The following is a 7,871-nucleotide window of genomic DNA, read 5'->3' on the forward strand; positions in this document are numbered from 1 at the left end:
TTTGATGTCGTTTACTGCCCGTAAACAGTGATTCTTATTTTTCTGATTTGATTCTGATTTTTCTGATTTTTGTCATATTTTCTTTTTATGATTAGATCATGGATAATATGATATGTTAAGATCAGATTATGTGTTTTAACATGCTTTTATGTGTTGTATGAGCGTGGTGGATGGTTATGGCCTTTCGACCTTAGTGTAATGGTTTTGGTTTTGGTTTTAAATACGACTTGCATGTCGTCAATCTTTGTAATCATAAATCTCGAATGTAACTCGAGTTATTTTTGTAAGTTCATTAGATTAGTTTTACTTTCAATCATGTAATGTAATTGAAGACTCAAAAAGGCTATCCAATAGAGGTGATACAAAGAAGAAGACGAGGCATACAAGAAGTCTAAACAAAGAAGAAGACTTATATAATAAGTAGTTGTATTGATTTCCATCACCATATTAGATTGACCTTGATCTTTATCATGAGCTTGATAAAGATCATATAGGATGAGGCCATAACCAAACACATTTACTTTATTGCACTTTACATTTACTTGTTTATTTATTTTTATATATGAGATATATGCCTATGTTTACCATGCGATGATAGATTTAGGTGAACTTAAATCAATATAAGGCGTGCTCTAGAAAATCTAGAATAGGAATCGTTTCTTGCCTTAACAATAAATATTATGAATACGATCATGAGATTCTTATGTTTATGAAACACGTAATTAAATATGAATTTTCAATATTGAGAGAAAGGATGATTCTGTCAACAACAGATTTCTATCTGTAAGAAAGGGTTATTAAATGACGCCTCTTGACAATGCTCCACCCGATATGGGAATCATCTGATTTTCGATTATTGATTTGAAATATTTAATTTAAAAGGAAGAATCTCTTTATAATATGATTATGATTGTAACGTAATATAATCCCTCAAAAATTAAATAATATCAAGTAGTAATTGGCCAATGACACAACGGGCTTGTGTCGGTCATAACCATCCAACATGGTAGAAAGTGGTTCTTATTTTTAAATCATTGTCGTTTCATGCTACAGCCGAGGGCTTTGATTTCGAAATAAGAAATACTTGTCTATTACATAGAGATATATACATTGAATTAGAATCTAAAGGTCGGTACGTGCCACAGCCGTGGGTCGTTGGAGACTGATTCAATTATACGAAATGTTGGGTTAGACTTGACTTAGAATATTGAGTTTGTCGTGCCACAGTCGTGACTCAATTATTCAAGAGGCTAAATTAATATTAGGGAATAACATAAGATGTAATTGACAAGAGTTGTCTGCCTATTGAACATCACATGACGTTTCGTGCCACAGTCGAGGTTGTGTGATGGAATGTAGGATCCCTATTCCCACTAGCATTATAAATGCTTAATTTTCACTTAGGGGGTTGAATAAATTAGATAAACTAGTGGGAGACACTTATGAATAAAGACCCGATTCATATAGTGTTTTGAAATTAAATTGAATATTTGCTAAGTGTTGTTATGTGTTTATCATTTACAGATTTACTATATTCGTCATGTCTTCTGCACTATCACTCTGAAGCATACTAGATGCTCACAAGTTGACTGGTCCTAATTTAGCTGTTTGTTTTCACTGTAACAAGTTGGGGCACTAGAAGAGGAACTGCAAGGTTTACCTTGCAGAATTGAAGAAGAAGAAGGGTAGTAAGACTACCGCTTCTAATTCAGGCATGTTCATGATCGAAGTTAATATGTCACTAGGTCAAATTTCTACTTGGGTATTAGATACCGCCTGTGGTTCTCATATTTGCAATTCGTTGCAAGGACTAAAGGGAAGTAGGACTCTTGAAAAAGATGAGGTGATTCTACGTATGGGCAATGGAGCAAGGGTTGCGGCCATATCTGTAGGATCATTTTGTTTACATATGCCTACGGGCAAGACTATTATTTTGAATAATTATTATTATGTTCCCTCTATTGTGAGGAATATTGTTTTTATTCCTATAGTTGGATTTGGATGGTTTTTTTTATTTATTATTAAGAATAATGAATGTTCTATCCTTAGAGATAATGTTCTTTATGGACGTTGTATTTTAAATAATGGTCTGTATGTATGTGACGTAGAGCATGATTTACTTCAGATTGAACAAACTAATAAAAGAAAACGAGATGATAAAAATCTGACATATTTATGGCACTGTAGGCTAGGTCATATTAGTGAAAATAGAATGCGGACATTGCATAAGGAAGGGTTACTTGACCCCTTTGATTTTGAATCATATCCTACATGCGAGTCTTGTCCATTGGGTAAAATGACCAAATCTCCATTTAGTGGACATGGAGAGAGGGCTGCAGATTTGCTAGGATTGGTACACACAGATGTATGTGGACCAATGTCTACGCAAGCCATGGGTGGATTTTCGTACTTTATTACTTTCATAGATGATAGATCTAGATTCGGATATGTGTATTTGATGAAACACAAGTCTGAAGCCTTTGAAAAGTTCTAAGAATATAAACATGAAGCGGAGAAACAAACCAAACACAGTATTATAACTCTTCGATCAGATCGAGGTGGTGAATACTTGAATGGAGAGTTTCTAGATTATCTCAAAGAAAATGGTATAGTCTCCTAGTGGACTCCTCTATATACTCCACAGTTGAATGGGGTATCTGAAAGGAGAAATCAAACTTTGTTAGACATGGTTCGGTCCATGATGAGCTATGCGAATCTTCTAATATTCTTATGAGGTTATTCATTGGAAACCTCAGCATATTTACTGAATAAGGTGCCTTCCAAATCTGTTCCTCAAACACCATATATGATATGGAAAGAAAGGAAACTGAGTCTTAAACACGTTAAGATTTGGGGATGTCCACCTTATGTCAAGAAGGTTGACCCAGATAAGCTGGAATCTCGATCCGTAAAATGTAATTTTGTGGGATATCCTAAAGAGACTTTGGGGTATTACTTTTACACCGATCATCGGGTGTTTGTCTCCAGATATGGTACCTTCTTGGAAAAGGAGTTTATCCTTGAAGGAAACAGTGGGAGCAAAATTGAACTTGATGAAGTTCAAGAAGCACAAACTACTACAGATCAAGTGGAAACACCTGTTCAGACTAGACAACCTTCTGTAGAACAGCCCATTCGTAGGACAGGGAGAGTGTCTCGCCAACCTGAGAGGTATTATGGCCTTGTCATTGAGAATGGCAATGAGTTGTCAATCATTGATGATGACGACCCTGTGACCTATAATGAGGCTATAAGCAGTGTTGACTCAGAGAAATGGCATAGTGCCATGAAATCCGAATTGGAATCTATGTATACCAACCATGTATGGACTCTGGTTGAGGCACCTGAAGGTGTTAAGCCTATTGGGTGCAAGTGGGTATACAAGAGAAAGATTGGAGCAGATGGCCAGGTGGAGACCTATAAGGCCAGGCTCGTGGCAAAAGGATTCAAACAAAGGCAAGGGATTGACTTTGATGAAACTTTTTCGCCTGTAGCCCTGTTAAAATTAATTCGGATTTTGCTTGCGATTACTGCTTACTACGATTATAAGATCTGGCAAATGGACGTGAAAATGGCCTTTCTCAATGGGGAACTTGAGGAGGAAGTGTATATGACACAGCCAGAGGGTTTTCTTTCCAAGGGAAATGAACATCTAGTGTGTAAGCTGCTGCAAACCATATATGGTTTAAGGCAAGCTTCTCGTAGATGGAATATCCGTTTTGATGAGACAATCAAAGAATTTGGTTTTATCAAAAACATAGATGAACCATGTGTCTACAAGAAGGTTAGTGGGAGCGCGGTAACATTTCTTGTATTGTATGTGGATGACATACTTCTTAAGATGTACCATAGTTTATAGTAAAGCTTTTTATGGATTGTGATGAGATCATAATAATGAGACCTAAAAGATGATAACTCTAAACTTAAATAGTTCCTGGTCGTAGGATTACTAACTGGTAATTAGTAATCCGCAAAGATCGGTACATACTATGTTTGCTTCATTATGAAGGATGTCTGTTCTCATAGACATTTGTGTGGTGACACTATAGCTAGTATGTAGGTGCTTATTATAGAATAAGTTCACTGAACATGACTCACACAGCTGAATAACTGATGGAGTTCACTCACGTGTCAGCAGTTGTTCACATAGTGATAGTTGTACAAGTATCCTTAGACTTGAGGTCATCAAAGTCATCTTGTGTACACTAAACTATGCTTTGGTTTAGTTCTTAGTCTCCAGGGACAATTATAAGGGCTCTACTGGGTATAGGAATTTGTACACGAAGATAGTGTATGATCAATAAAGGATCTACCCCTTCCAGTGAAGGAAGAGAATGTTCAATGCTGATCCACTTATGCTAGTTCAGGAATCTCTGGCCAGAGTGAATGAAATTTGAAAGGAGTTTCTAATTTACATTAAATAGAACTCAGCATAATGAATGGGAAAGCAAGTGATTAAATAAGATAGGCTTGACACAAGTTCCATGCCTTGTATTTAATCGTGACATTGCAGGGTAGAAGGAATTAATTGTACGGTAACTATTCACTGAATAGGTTCTTGGTATTCTAAGCAGTGAATTCGTATTATCCGGATAGTCGCGATATGCTGAGAAGTATCCCTCACGATGTAGAATAAATATGATTAATTAATTAATCATATTTAATGAATTAGAGAATTTATATAAATAATGATAAAATAGTTTTATTATTATTTATTTCTACTACCGGCATAATATTGAACCTACAGGGTCAGACCATAAAAGATAATGATTTAATGGTGGAGGAATTAATTAATAATGGCTGATAATTATTTATTTATGAAATAAATAATTAATTGGAAAATTTAATAATTGATTAAATGAGATTTAATTGATTGTAAATTAATTAAGAAAAGTTCTTAATATTATTAATTAAGAATTTAATTTTTGGAAATTAAATCAAGAGAGAGAATTATTTCTAAAGTGTTTAGAAAAAGAATTAATAATTAAAAGGTTTTTTAATTATTAGTGAGAATAATAAAGGGTTAATAATAATAATATTTTATGGGAAATTTTCAGCTGAAAATTTTGCCTATAAATATACCATTATAAACCCTATTTTTGCCTCAACCCAAAAAAATTTACAAAACCCTAATTCTCTCCACCTCCTCCTACTTCATTACATCATTTTCTTGGTGGATACCGGTGGAGTGCTTCACACTTGAGGAGCAACTGCTAAGGATCTCCGCTCGTGGTTCTTGGATCGCTTTTAAAGGTTAGAAATCGATCCCTCGATTTTAATCATGATTTATATGCTTTTATTTGGATTTTATATGTGTAAAATTATTTTACCATGCTTCCATGTTAGATAAAATCCTATAATCTTTATCTGATATTTTGCTAAATGCACACACTTTCACTCCATATGAATGATGAAAATTATTGTGGTGATTAAGTTGTTTTTGACAAACAGTTAAGTGTCATTTGCATAAATTTTGAGGACAAGTTCTGATGGAAGTTCTGATGACTAAATTTTGAAGAAAACAAGTCAGTCTTTGTATGAAGAATTACAGAAATAAACATTCACTTTTTGAGTACAGAAGCCAAATTCTGATGATTGGTAAAATCTGATATAAGTTAAGTTCTGATATTAATTCCTGATGGAATCCTTGATGCTTATGTGGCATTATCTCTTACTTGACTTATTTGTGGTAAAATATGAAATAGTCATATTTAAAATCAGAATATATTTGGGTACAATAAAAAATAGTCATAATCATTATGGGTTAGTGGTAAACGTGTTAGTCTTGAAAAACTGCATGTGCACAATAACTGTTAATTATTTCCCGTGCCCATTAACTCCTACTTTAATTTTTTTTACTGACTGTTATTATTACACATCGGTCTAGGGAGTCGAGGCATCATTATTTTTACTTGTAATTGTTAAACAGTCCTCGTGTCCCTTGGTATTCCATTGGCTATTTAAAGGCCTGATCAATCATCAGTAAAATCACATCTTTTCATTTCTCTCAAACAATGGCACATTTTAGTTGGTTTTACAGCTATGGCACAGACACTGTGACCATTTTTCGAAATAGAATTCCGACTTCATTTCCTATCAACAACATTCCATTCGACATCTCGATTCAACTTCCTGACAACATCAAAAATGACCTGTTATCTTTCCAAAGAGAAGTTCATCTTCGTATTCTTAAACAGCTGGAGAAAATTATTCGTCTTGTTATACTCTTTGTTGGAAGAAGGAAGAAGAATTAAATGTCATCCATCCATTTCTCTTCACCATCAGCTTTGTCAGGCTTCTTAGACTAGGACTAAGGCTGTTGATGTTAAGAATCTTAGAATAGGACTATCTTGTTATTTTTGCATGTAATTGATAAATTTCTTTAAAAAGGACTCATCTGATATATTAATGAAATTTCCTTTAATTACAAGATTTAGTCTCTGTTTCTCAAATTATGTGACTCTGCATGTTTTAATTGCAATTTGCTAATCTTTACTTCATCTATTTTTAACTTTATCTGGTGATGAATATTTTGATTACAATTATGGTCAATAATAAATTTTGTTGATTTGAGAATGTTACTTCTCAGAAAGAAACAGCAGCTCAAAGTTCTGATACTTTGAAAAGGAGATCTGTAAATTCTGATGCTGTAACAGCAACTCCTTCTTTAGCAAGGAGATTGAAGAAAATGAAGGCTGGGAGGTATTTGGCTAAATCGTCATCAGAAGATAATGAAGAAGCAGAGGAAGGGGATCAGGAATCTCTGATCTCACAAGAACCAATCATTATTGAAGCTCTGATTTCTTCAGCTCAAGCCACAGACACTGCTACTGATACAGTGGTTACCCCTCATGACTCTCCAATAAAAGCTACAGATGATGCTAAAGAGCAAACTGATAACTCTGAGATAGATATTCACAATTTGAATTTACCTCAAGTTCTTTATCTGGAAGCTCCAACTACTGAAGCTCAGCCATCTATAGTCAAATCTCCAATCTTAGATGCTGAGTTACCATCTACATCAAAGAGACCAGCTCTGGAGATAAATTCTGATGATCAGAATTTAGATGATGTTATTCTTGAATCTCCAGTTGCATCACACACTCTTGTACTGTCATAAAATGATGAAACTTCCTCAAGTTCTGGAGACAGTATTTCTGTTGAAACTCCAGTTCCTATTCTGGGAAAGGAAGATTTGGTTAAAAAATTTATTAGACAAGATGCACCTGTACCTTAGGAAGAAACTCACAGGGGACTTGAGTGGACCAAGAAGTGGAATGACTCAGATTTTATTCTATGCACCAAAATTCTGACAGAGCATGTATCAAAATCTGATGAGTTATTATCAAATTCTGATTTCAAGACTCAACTCAAGGTTACAGCTATGAGTACAAGAAGTCTTCATAGTCTATATTCTATTACTCATGCTAAAGTTGATACACTCAGGGAACAAGCTGATAAGCTCGATCTACAGCTCAAGCTTGACAAGAATAGGTATGTTAGACCTACTCTTGAGAAAATTGAAGCCATTGAGAAGATTCAAGAGGAGCAACAGGCCCAAATTGTTGAGGTTCTGGTTAATCAAGCTTCTTAGAAAGCTCAATTGGATGAAATCCAATCTTCAGTTGAACTTTTTCTCTCTCTCTCTCTCTCTCTCTCTCTCTCTCTCTCTCTCTCTTACTTCCTGATGATGCCAAAAAGGGGGAGAAGATAGTTAAGTACAAATGCTCACCTACTCAAGTACTGAAGAAGAAGGATGATAAAGGTGATGACCAGGGAAACTCTGAAAAGTGCAGAGATCAAAGAAAAGTTCAAGGAAAATCTTTTATACAGAACAAGTCAAGTTTTGATGATGTGAATGCTCAAAGTCT

The sequence above is a fragment of the Apium graveolens genome, chromosome 3 (genome assembly GCF_009905375.1).
Source record: "Apium graveolens cultivar Ventura chromosome 3, ASM990537v1, whole genome shotgun sequence".
Lineage (NCBI taxonomy): Eukaryota > Viridiplantae > Streptophyta > Magnoliopsida > Apiales > Apiaceae > Apium > Apium graveolens.